The sequence below is a fragment of the Staurois parvus genome, unplaced genomic scaffold (assembly GCF_062004578.1).
Source record: "Staurois parvus isolate SC_StPar_1 unplaced genomic scaffold, SC_StPar_1.0 ptg001451l, whole genome shotgun sequence".
In the NCBI taxonomy this organism is placed as follows: domain Eukaryota; kingdom Metazoa; phylum Chordata; class Amphibia; order Anura; family Ranidae; genus Staurois; species Staurois parvus.
In genome coordinates, this window is record NW_028319247.1 from 197506 (window position 1) to 210348 (window position 12843).

Sequence of the window (12843 nt, forward strand, 5' to 3'; positions counted from 1 at the left end):
GGCACTATTCCTCCCACTGATACCAATGATGGAGCACTATTCCTTCCACTCATACAAATGATGGGGCACAATTCCTCCCACTGACACCAATGATGGGGCACTATTCCTCCCACTAATACCAAGGATTGGGGCACTATTCCTCCCACTGATACCAATGAGGGGGCACTATTCCTCCCACTGATACCAATGATGGGGCACTATTCCTCCCACTGACACCAATGATGGGGCACTATTCCTCCCACTGACACCAATGATGGGGCACTATTCCTCCCACTGATACCAATGATGGGGCACTATTCCTCCCACTGATACCAATGATGGGACACTATTCCTCCCACTGATACCAATGATGGGACACTATTCCTCCCACTGATACCAATGATGGAGCACTATTCCTCCCACTGATACCAATTTTGGGACACTATTCCTCCCACTGATACCATTGATGGGGCACAATTCCTCCCATTGATACCAATGATGGGGCACTATTCCTCCCACTAATACCAATGAATGGGCACTATTCCTCCCACTAATACCAATGATGGGGCACTATTCCTCCCACTGATACCAATGATGGGGCACTATTCCTCCCACTAATACCAATGATGGGACACTATTCCTCCCACTGACACCAATGATGGGGCACTATTCCTCCCACTGACACCAATGATGGGGCACTATTCCTCCCACTGATACCATTGATGGGGCACTTTTCCTCCCACTGATACCAATGATGGGGCACTATTCCTCCCACTGATACCATTGATGGGGCACTTTTCCTCCCACTGATACCAATGATGAGGCACTATTCCTCCCACTGATACCAATGATGGGGCACTATTCCTCCCACTGACACCAATGATGGGGCACTATTCCTCCCACTGATACCATTGATGGGGCACTATTCCTCCCACTGATACCAATGATGGGGCACTATTCCGCCCACTGATACCATTGATGGGTGGGGAACTAGTACTTCCCCTTATAACATAGATGGAACATTTTCTTCTCCAAGTGGCCACAGCCTGGCCCCCCGAAAGTCTGAAACACAGTAAACTGGCCCTTTGTTTAGAAAGTTTGGAGACCCCTGGTACATTGGTACATAGGGAAGCTGGAGTTTAGAAAAAAGGTGAACTTAGCCTTTAAACAATTATTTTAATGCTATAGCTCACTTCTTTTTGGAATAACTCTTCATCTATTAATTCTACTCTCATTATCAAAACGCATTGCACTTACCTTGACATTCCATCTCCTGGAATCTGTCTTCAGCCTCACTGAACCTCCCTGCAGATAAAAGAAATGGAATCAGTTTTAACCCTGGATGTAGTTGAAATTAGCTGCAAGGCAGTGACATGTTCAGCACCAGACTCCGACAGTTCAATTACCGATCATCTGCCACTTCACTGATTACAGCTCATCCCTGTGTCCTTATTGGAGGTATCACAGGGGAACGGGCTGCAGCATACAGTCCTCTTATTACAGGATTTAGAAGATCATATCCCCGGTGACAGCACCCTGCGGAGCTCTCACACACCTTGATTGATAGACATGTACACTTCACTTACTTACAGACACAGAAACGTATAATTTAGTCAAATGCTTATTAGTTCAAAGCTGAAGTTTAATCCGCTTATCTTTTGCCTTCCCTTGTTCCTACCGCTACAGTAAGCTCAGAACATTTTTAAACACAAGCTTTCTGCTTTTATTGCATACTATAATTTACACCCAATCCCAAGATGGGATCTCTGTGTTTCTCTATGCAAAGCAGGCAGATCATGGAAAGTAGCAGGGTGCTTCCTGAAGACATCACAACACCCTGCGTCACTCACCACTACTCTCAGTCTTCAGCCATCTTGGGAGGAGTTATGCAAATATCAAAATGCCTTGATGGGTAGATGTCAGTCTGGAGGAGTGGATGTTCCTAGTCAGACCACCCTATAGTATTCCCACACGTGATGCTGAAAAAACTAAATTACAAAAATAATGAAAGGGACAGGCCAAGGACAGTCAGGCTCAGACGATAGGGCCAGATGATGCGGGAGGTCCCGCAGACGGGAAATGTGGCGGCCTCTGTGTGACTTGATGCAGCTTCTAATGCACAATGGTAAAAGCTCACAGTGTGCAGTGAAATCAGAGGAAGCCATTGCAATACAGAACAGGAATCTTCACAACCATTCAAGACTGAAGGGAAGGCCGGAGGTCAGCTTTAAATTCTAAGACATGAAGAAGAGTTCTTTAGGAGGCAGCTAAGCCTCCACCCAGACTCCGGCCACAGCCAAGACAAGTGGAATATGACCCATAAATAAAGAGAAAACAGTGAAAACATATGCACGCCGTCTCCGAGTGCCAAACATGACAGGCTGCCATTAGCACAACAGACACATACAATTTACTGCAATTTGCAAGTCTTTCAAGCATCCAGCTCGAGCCCTTTCTAGCTGGGCGAACTGTACCGCTGCTATTAATAGGATTCCTAATTATCTTGGTATTTGTACAATGAGCTGGTAATAATGACATTACTAATTATATCCGTTAATGCACATTAGAGCACCGTGCTTATAAAACACAGTCTGGATCGGTGGATGACACCGTGTCCTTCCACCGCACTCTTAATTACCGAAGTGCCAGAGGATTCACCGGCTGCGGCCCACAACACACGCTCTGTATCCAGGTCTGGGCACGGGGTAAATGTCAGAGGATATGAGTAACTCTCCTGCTCCAGAAATAGATTTTATGAGGCTCATTCTCTAGGAAATCTGCATGTTAAAGGGTTAGTTAACCTTTACTAAAAAAAAAATGTCCAGGCAGGTAAGGGGCGGCTGTAAATAAAAGCAATTAGTGCAGCTATTACCAAAGTTCAGTAATGGCCTTGCTATATGTAGACCATGTAGGTACCTCCAAAAGCCTCACTAAGTTCGTCCTTACCTGCCTTGGCCGGTAAAGGTGAACTGAGACCACTTGGGAAAAATACCAGTCAGCCAACGTGTTGAGGCATGGACCCCACTAGACCTATGAAGGTACGCTGTGGCATCTGGCACCAAGTCAGTAGCAGATCCTTTAAGTCCTGTAAGTTGTGAGGTGAAGCCTCCATGGACTGGACTTCCTTTTCCACTCTGGATTTAGTAATGACGGGTTAGAACGGGTGTCGGCAACCCGCGGCTCCAGGGCCGCATGCGGCTCTTTTTCACCTTTGCTGCGGCTCCGGAGCACACTGCCCACCAGGTGACAGGCAATAGGGTTGCCGTAGCTCAGTGGTTGGCAAGCCGCGGCTCTTTACACATTTTAATGCGGCTCTTCTGTGTGCCGGGCGCCCGCTCCCCTCCCTCCTCTCGGGCGGCCGCCCCAAAAGTCAGGACTCTGCAGCTAGCCCAGCAATGGGCAAACTACGGCCCGGCGGACCTTTTAATCCGGCCCGCGGAGCGTGGCAAACATTGGCTGTCAGGATGTAGGCGGGGCAGCGTGACAAACTCCTCTCCTCTCACAGTCCGCCCTGAAGACTGGAACGGCGCGGGAACACAGCGAGAGGAACGCGCGGAGCAAAGGTAAGTGAATTGACACAATATGGGGAATGAATTACTATAGGGGGGATGAATTACTATGGGGGATGAATTACTATAGGGGGGATGAATTACTATATGGGGGATGAATTACTATATGGGGGATGAATTACTATGGGGGATGAATTACTATATGGGGGATGAATTACTATATGGGGGATGAATTACTATGGGGGATGAATTACTATATGGGGGATGAATTACTATGGGGGATGAATTACTATATGGGGGATGAATTACTATGGGAGATGAATTACTATGGGGGATGAATTACTATATGGGGGATGTATTTTCAGTTTTAAAAATGTGGCTCTCAAAATAAATTTCAATCGTGGTTTTGGCGAGATTTGGCTCAGTTGAAAAAAAAGGTTGCCCACCACTGACCTAAGGCTATGATTGTGATTATGACGATACACTGTGGCCCTGATTAACCCTTTGCTTACTGGGCCCTTAAACCCCCTTCATGACCAGAGCGCTTTTTGCAATATATGCAGTGTCGGATTTGTTTTAAATGTTGCAATGGTTTTGCGGCTCCCAGTCTTTTTTTCCCTCTCGGAAACGGGTCCAAGTGGCTCTTTATGTCTTAAAGGTTGCAGACCCCTGGGTTAGAAGGTCAGGTTCTTATTGTTATCCCCAGACAGGACATTTCCCCTTGCTAGCTGCTAACCCCTATCAAGAAAGGGGAAATTGTCCCAGTGGTAGATGCTCTAACTTTCCCCCAATTAAAGGATAAGTTCACCTTGCACATTTTTTTTTTGCAGGTAAAAAAAATTTGCACTTATTATTTTTTGCTGCAGGAGCCTGTAAAGCATTGCATCAGCGACCAGCAGATCACTGGTGCCATGCAGGTCTCCTGCAGATCTGTCAGTATATCATCTTGCCGTGTGGGAAGAACGGGATGTATGGAATGTGTGAAATGTATGGGATGTACAGGATGTACTGGATATATGGGATGTATGGGATATATGGGATGTATGGAATGTACGGGATGTATGGGATATATGGGATGTACGGAATATATGGGGTGTACAGAATGTACAGGATGTATGGGATGTACAGGACGTACAGGATGCACAGAATGTACGGGATGTACAGGATGTATAGAATGTACAGGATGTACAAAATGTACAGGATGTACAAAATGTACAGAATTACAGGATGTATGGGATGTATGGAATGTACGAGATGTATGGGATATATGGGATGTACGGTATGTATGGGGTGTACAATATGTACAGGATGTACGGGATGTACAGAATGTATGGGATGTACAGAATGTATGGGATGTTTGGGATGTACAGAATTACAGGATGAATAGGTATGTATGGAAAGTAAGAGATGTATGGCATATATTGGATGTACAGAATGTATGGGGTGTACAAAATGTACAGGATGTACAGAATGTTGGGATGTACAGAATGTATGGGATGTACAGAATTACAGGATGTACGGGATGTATGGAAAGTACGAGATGTATGGGATATATGGGATGGACGGACTGTATGGGGTGTACAGAATGACAGGATGTATGGGATGTATGGAATGTACAGGATGTACGAGCAAGCGGATTTACCAGCAGGAAGATTCAATGAACTACCACAGTGCCGTGGTAGTTCATTGAGAACTACAAGCCAACAACCAATAATGCTGTCAAGACTTGTAATTTCTCATTCACAGAGGATTTTTTTTAAAATTTGACAGTCTGAGAAGATCCTCTGCTAGCTGTCAAAACGCAAAGTGGGGAATCAATGGGGAGCGGGGGGCAGGGCTTTCATAACATGGTACACGTTACACCCTGAATACGGGTGTAACATTTTATGAAAGGTGAACTTATCCTGAAATAAACATTCAGCTGCATCTTAAAGTGGTTTTGTACATTCATAAAATGAGTGGAAAACAGATAAACAGCTATGCGAACCCCTTCCAAACACAATGCTGAACAGTAGAGATGTCTTTCTAAGAATCACCTCCAATTAACTACTTTATAACTATCAGGCCCAGGTCACACTTTTCTGTTTTGTAGGTAAGAGTTGCCCTGTCGCTGCTCCTATGCTTGCTTAAGGTGTTACTAAACCCCCAACAGTACAATCAGGCTGTAGATGCAGTAAAGCATTCTTGTTATACTCACTGTGGAACCTAAGAGGTTAATCCTCTGCACTGTGTAAAAAGGCTGTTTGATCCTGACATCTCTGATCCTCCCTTTCTTCTACTGTCCCCAATCCATCTGCTGATAGAACAGAGCCTTGAGGGCACGCTGCACGTACTCAGTTTGGTGTGTACTGCTAGAGAGTTTTCTTTTCTTGGGTTGGTGCATGTGATTAGCACAGGGCCAACCAGCGCTGTCCAGACAAAGGGTCAGGGGTTATGCAGCCTCAGGGGAGAATGAAAACTTCTCCTAAAAGCTTCAACCAGTACTCTGCAGGACACTGATAGAAGTGACAAGACTGCTCTAACTGCTGACAAGAAAAGGTATTTAGCAGTTTAAATTTACTAAAATAATTACATTTCCATGTTGTGTGTACTGTGGGAGACCAGATATAGTGAATGTGGGGTCCGGGGAGAGCAGATATAGTGAATGTGGGGTCCAGGGAGAGCAGATATAGTGAATGTGGGGTCCGGGGAGAGCAGATATAGTGAATGCAGGGTCCGGGGAGAGCGGATATAGTGAATGCAGGGTCCGGGGAGAGCGGATATAGTGAATGCAGGGTCCGGGGAGAGCGGATATAGTGAATGCAGGGTCCGGGGAGAGCGGATATAGTGAATGCGGGGTCCGGGGAGAGAGGATATAGTGAATGCGGGGTACAGGGAGACCAGATATAGTGAATGCAGGGTCCGGGGAGAGCGGATATAGTGAATGCGGGGTCCGGGGAGAGAGGATATAGTGAATACGGGGTCCAGGGAGACCAGATATAGTGAATGCAGGGTCCAGGGAGAGCGGATATAGTGAATGCGGGGTCCTGGGAGACCGGATATAGTGAATGTGGGGTCCGGGAAGACCGGATATAGTGAATGTGGGGGTTCCGGGGAGAAAGGATATAGTGAATGCAGGGTCCGGGGAGACCAGATATAGTGAATGCGGGGTCCGTGGAGAGCGGATATAGTGAATGCAGGGTCCGTGGAGAGCGGATATAGTGAATGCGGGGTCCGGGGAGAGCGGATATAGTGAATGCGGGGTCCGGGGAGAGCGGATATAGTGAATGCGGGGTCCGGGGAGAGAGGATATATTGAATGCGGGCTCCAGGGAGAGCGGATATAGTGAATGCGGGGTCCGGGGAGAGCGGATATAGTGAATGCGGGTCTGGGGAGAGCGGATATAGTGAATGCGGGGTCCGGGGAGAGTGGATATAGTGAATGCGGGGTCCGGGGAGAGCGGATATAGTGAATTCGGGTCTGGGGAGAGCGGATATAGTGAATGCGGGGTCCGGGGAGAGCGGATATAGTGAATGCGGGGTCCGGGGAGAGCGGATATAGTGAATGCGGGTCTGGGGAGAGCGGATATAGTGAATGCGGGGTCCGGGGAGAGCGGATATAGTGAATGCGGGGTCCGGGGAGAGCGGATATAGTGAATGCGGGGTCCGGGGAGAGCGGATATAGTGAATGCGGGGTCCGGGGAGAGCGGATATAGTGAATGCGGGGTCCGGGGAGAGCGGATATAGTGAATGCAGGGTCCGGGGAGAGCGGATATAGTAAATGCGGGTCTGGGGAGAGCGGATATAGTGAATGCGGGGTCCGGGGAGAGCGGATATAGTGAATGCGGGTCTGGGGAGAGCGGATATAGTGAATGCGGGGTCCGGGGAGAGCGGATATAGTGAATGCGGGGTCCGGGGAGAGCAGATATAGTGAATGTGGGGTCCGGGGAGAGCGGATATAGTGAATGCGGGGTCAGGGGAGAGCGGATATAGTGAATGCGGGGTCCAGGGTTTAGTAACACTTTAATTATATTTCTCTCATTTTGGCCATGGCCTGAATAATAGAATCAAGCTGTGTATGGTGGTCTTTACGTCATGATTTCTGAGTTTTCCCCAACTCTCTAAACCAGGAGTCTCCAAACTTTCTAAACAAAGGGCCAGTTTACTGTTTTAAAACTTTAGGGGGGCCGGACTGTGGCCAGCAAAGGAGGGAGACCCATTAGGTAGAATGGCCAGGGTCGTAGGGAATATAAATGCCATTACCTTTCCTTAGAAGACTTTGGTTTCCAATTCGGGTCATGTCTGGCAGACGCAGTCAGATTCCATAAAACCATGGAAAAGCAACGGATTCCCAAGGGCAACCAAAGAATGGCCACCTGCAGCAGCCAGAATATATTGTTTCTTAGTTTCAGATAAAGTGAAGAGAACCTCTGTCAGGTTTTTATTGCTTTCTATTTGACAGGTGGTAGGCAAAGCAGAAAGTGAAGGGAAATCTCCCAGAAGGAGGCTTAGAGGTCAAATCTAATAAAGGTTTTTAATCTATCCCCTCCAGTTTTGGCTGGAGTTGGTCTTCAAATGAACATCACTTAGTCCGCTATCCTTCAGTCTACATGTTTTCCTGTTTGTGGCAGAGATGACACCGTTGGCCCTGACATCCTGCCTGTGCCCACTGAGAACCAACAGTGTCAACAGATGATCTCGGAATTGAGCTATTCCTGGCAGTGTTCTCGGGAAGGTCCGAGCACAGCTTGATGCCGGCAATAATTACACATTTTGCATTTGCCAGTGTGTGGGCGGAGGTGAGGAAGAATAGACAGTATGGGAGGATGCTGCTTGGCGGGTAATAGAAGCGCTCGCCACTGTCGCCAAGGTAACCTATCTTAATGGGCAAGGGGTCCTGAGTAAACAGGAGTACAATAGCTGCCCTCCATTCACAAGGAAATGGCACTTTCCGTGCCAAGATGATAGGATTCATCGTGACAGAAGAGCTTCAATGGGAACACGTTTGAAAAGTATGGTCAATACAAATATAAAAGGGGGAATTAAATAGGTATAGCGCTTTGTACCGCCAGCTAAAAAAACTGGTGTTCCACAGCAAGTTAGGATATCTGAGGCCCGTCAATTATTTCAGCAAGTACAAGGCCCAGCATCTCCATTGTGCACTCCACAGACGTACAGTAAGAGGAAAAGAAGGCTAGCTCATATGTGATAGGATGTAATATCCTGTATGTGCTGATCCAACCCTAAGGGCTTGCTCACAGCAGGTGCGGTGCAGAAAACACACCAAAACAAGCTGCCTTCGGCATGGGTGCCATGAATGCTTAATGGCACCCCCCACTCATCTGGTAAACGTACGTGAATTTGCGGCCTCAAAAACGCATGGTGCTGCAGTACCATGTGGATTGGCGTGGCACGATTTTTACTTTTTGTGCATTTCACGTATGCAGCCTGTTGAAATCAACAAGTGGGCACGAGCAAAAAGATGCACGCTCTCGGACGCACCTTAACGTGTGAACACATCCGTCACTTAAGGAATGGTTGAGAAAACAAGCAAAATTTTTTTTTTTTCCAAGTAATGTAATTCTTTCAGAAATAAACAAAAATGTTTATATCACATGACTTTCACTTAAAGGGGCTGTAAACCATTACATATACCCAACGAAGTGACTTGCATCAGGTGATACACAGAAATTAAACAAATCCTCCTACATAAGTTGTACCTGTTTCTCTGCAGACCGCTCTTCTCTACGGCCATATAGAGTGCACAGTTTATACAGCATTTATAAGGTTCAGGAGTAAGGGATCTGATGTCACAGAGAACTGAGGGTAATCTGAGACCTGAGTGAAAGGAAAGGACACAGCACCCTCTACACCAGCCATTCTCAACCAGGGTTCCTCCAGAGTTGGCCAGGGTTCCTTGAGCTGAGGCTGACTGACTTCCCATATGACGGTGCCTGCATAGTTCCAGGTTTAACACCACATGTCAGAGCCAGAGGCATGACTGTAAGGGTGGAATTCTGGCCACCACTGTAAGGGGAGCATTCTTCCCTCTGACCATCACCAATGCAAGGGGCATTACCAGTGGACAAATCTTAATAGGGGTTCCCTGACACCTGAAAATTATTTCTTTGGGGCAAAAAGGTTGAGAAGGGTTGCTCTACACAGACTCATAAAAAAAAAGCACAGCTGAGGCTGTGTGCTGGAGAAGGATGGAGCAATCTCCAGAAACTGCTTGGTGTCAGGATAAATGATCAGAAGTGACTCATGGAGATAGCAGAGAGAAGAGAATAGTCAGAAATCATACTCTGTGCTTTGGATAGTGGCACATACAGTACACACTACAGAGCTACAGTGCTCATTTTTCATTTTAAAGGTTTACAACCACTTTAAAGCTGAACTCCAGCCAGATATAGAATCCACAAATCAATGCAACTCTGTATTTATGAATACATCATTAGATGTATCTTTTTATGTAAGCAGTGTAAGGTGGTATCAGCCTCTTGCAGTCCTTATACATATATGCCCTGCCCAGAAAGTTAGGCTAAATTTAGTTTTTGGCTTCACTGTACTCAGTGGAGTGATTATCTTTTTTTTTGATCTGGTCAGGTTTTCCTGAGGTCAGTTGTTGATTGTTCCTGCCTGTCTCTGGAAAAATCCAACAGAACATAGAGTGAGAGGATCAGCCCTTGGTTTATGAATATTTATCAGACCTCAGCCAATCCTTGGGGATGAGGGGTGCACAGAAGGTAGCTGGGGAGGTAATAAATGTTTGGCAGGACTGGGCAGAGGGTTCTTCCTCTTTTAGGAGACAAAAGGTGAAAAAGTTTTCCTGGTGAAGAGGCCCAGCTACTGGTGAGGAGGCCCAGCTACCGTTGAGGAAGCCCAGCTACTGATGAGGAGGCCCAGCTACTGATGAGGAGGCCCAGCTACTGGTGAGGAGGCCCAGCTACTGGTGAGGAGGCCCAGCTACTGGTGAGGAGGCCCAGCTACTGGTGAGGAAGCCCAGCTACTGGTGAGGAAGCCCAGCTACTCGTGAGGAGGTCCAGCTACTGGTGAGGAAGCCCAGCTACTGCTGAGGAAGCCCAGCTACTGGTGAGGAGGCCCAGCTACTGGTGAGGAAGCCCAGCTACTAGGAGGACGTCCAGCTACTGGTGAGGAAGCCCAGCTACTGGTGAGGAGGCCTAGCTACTGGTGAAGAAGCCCAGCTCTGGTTTTATCACACATTAAGTACTACTTCAAGCCTATCTCATAAAAGCAGCATTGCTCAGAAACATGATTTTATAACGTACATGGATGAAGTAAGCCAGAACTATTTCATCACATTCCTATTAAACAGACTTCAGGGAGGATGGAAAAGAACAAGGTCAAACAGGGATCTTATGAACATGGAGACTTGAGAAGACAGTACTCTAAATCAAGAAAATCTTTCTAGCTTGTCCCTTTGTGATTTTTTTGTCTTTGAAATTAGCTATGGAAAGTTCTGAACCCGCTGTAAGAAGATCAAACCATCGTTCTGAATACAGATTTTTTTTCATCTGATTTTCTTACAAGGTGTACTCGGCTTTACAGTCCTTTAGCACTAGATCCGTCCCCCATGTGTCTTCCTAATAAAGAAACACCATATTACTGAAAGCACATCATCCAAAAGGTAGCCAAAAACTACCTAATTTCAAAAAAAATGATGTTATATGAGAAAGAGAATTTTCACCTCATAGTCGCTTATGGGCCAATCTTGTAGGGAGGGTGCCGCCACTCTACAACTAGTCCACATGTGAGTGCTCTTTAGGACCACCTCTTGTAAACTCATCTATACGTCAGATGTACTGTACTTTTGCTCACCACCGTAAAGACTGGACCCTAACACTAGCTGGCTGAAGAACTAGTACTAAGGACTGCTCACCCAGATATCTGCTTCACAGGAACTTTGCCTATTGTCCATAGTAAGAGGTACCTCTTTAGAGGGCATTGTATTTCATCATAGCCATTCTTGTAGAGTGCACTCAAAAACAGTTATAGCCTACTGGTTACAGAGAAGTTACACTAGTATTATTCACTATTGCTGTTACTGTTTACCAGTGCTACTGCTTATTTCTGATTTTGTGGGTTCCTATGTTTACTTTCATCTACTGATACTATAACATAATGATTACCTTGTCTAGTGAGCTCTGATTCTCTATTTGCCCATTTATGCATATACTGCCATTTACTTTATCCATGACAATATATTGGGTTTCTTTACCACTAACCAGTTTAGTGTTGGCTTTCTGATACTGAGGTAGTTGTGTGCAGGATATTTATATTTGTGCTTTCAATAGTATTGCAGTATCCATTTGCTTAACCTGGTGTGTCAGAAGTTGTTCACAGAGTCCAGGCAAAAGAACAGACAACCCAATCTATTGGCTCCTGGGGAGGGGGGGTATGGATAAAAAATGTACATAGCTGTAACAGAGAGAACATTGAGCCAGTCACATCAGCTTACAACCTAATGTCCCAGCACAGTCACACGCAGGGGCGGACTGACCATTTGGAAACTCGGGCACTGCCCGAGGGCCCGGGGTCAGTAGGTGTCCTCATGAGATGCCTCTGTTACCTTTTTCGTAGGCTTTTTTGAGTCTGGGCAAGGACACAGGGGCCCCATGATCCCCTATTGCCTGGGGGCCCCATGAGTTGTCAGTCCGCCCCTAGTCACATGATATTATTAATATGCATGTATAAAGCTCTGATATATTCCACAGTGCTGTGCAGAAAACACTTAGTCATAGAGCATAAGCTCCTCATGTCAGTCTTTGCACCAGAGGAGCTTATGCTCTAATGTCCCACTACAGTCACACACCTATACAGGGCTGGCATATTCCGCTGTGATGGGTACTCTAATGTTTCCCTTCCCCCCCCCCCCCCCGACACATTCACATGAATTATATTATTAAGAAGCCAATTAACTTGTCTGTTTGCATTTGGATTGTAGAAGGACATGGAAGCACCTGGGGAAATGAACTGTTCCTGGGAGAACATACAGATAAAACTCTGATCATAGTTATACTAGTAACCCACGGCTACAAGGCTTTAATGTTACCCTGAGCCCCTGCGCTGCTTTACTTTGTGTGCCATCGCTCCTTCCTTGACTGGCCTTGAGACCGTTCCATATCTGCAGCAACACTTTTCAAATTAGCTCTGACACTCCGTTCAGGTCTGCCAAACAAAAAGACTTTTTAGCTTTCTCCTAGCAGTTAACGAGTGGAAATATGAGGCCCATTAAGACGTTTCATTTAGTGAAATAAAAGCTGCTCCTCCAGTCGTATGTTTTGGACCCGTGTCGCAGCGTAACCTTGGTTTTCAGAATTTTTTCTGCTAAAAGCTACTTACTGCAGCAGGAACAG

At 46.4% G+C, this 12843-nt stretch overlaps 1 long non-coding RNA gene across 1 annotated transcript in view; it reads right to left on the reverse strand.

Annotated features, from left to right (window-relative positions):
* Positions 1–12843, reverse strand: part of LOC149435902 (uncharacterized) — a 400776-nt gene that overhangs the window by 104046 nt on the left and 283887 nt on the right. Inside the window, exon 4 of the long non-coding RNA XR_016308350.1 lies at positions 1237–1284. This is a non-coding gene — a long non-coding RNA (uncharacterized LOC149435902). The remainder of the gene's footprint in view (positions 1–1236; positions 1285–12843) is intronic.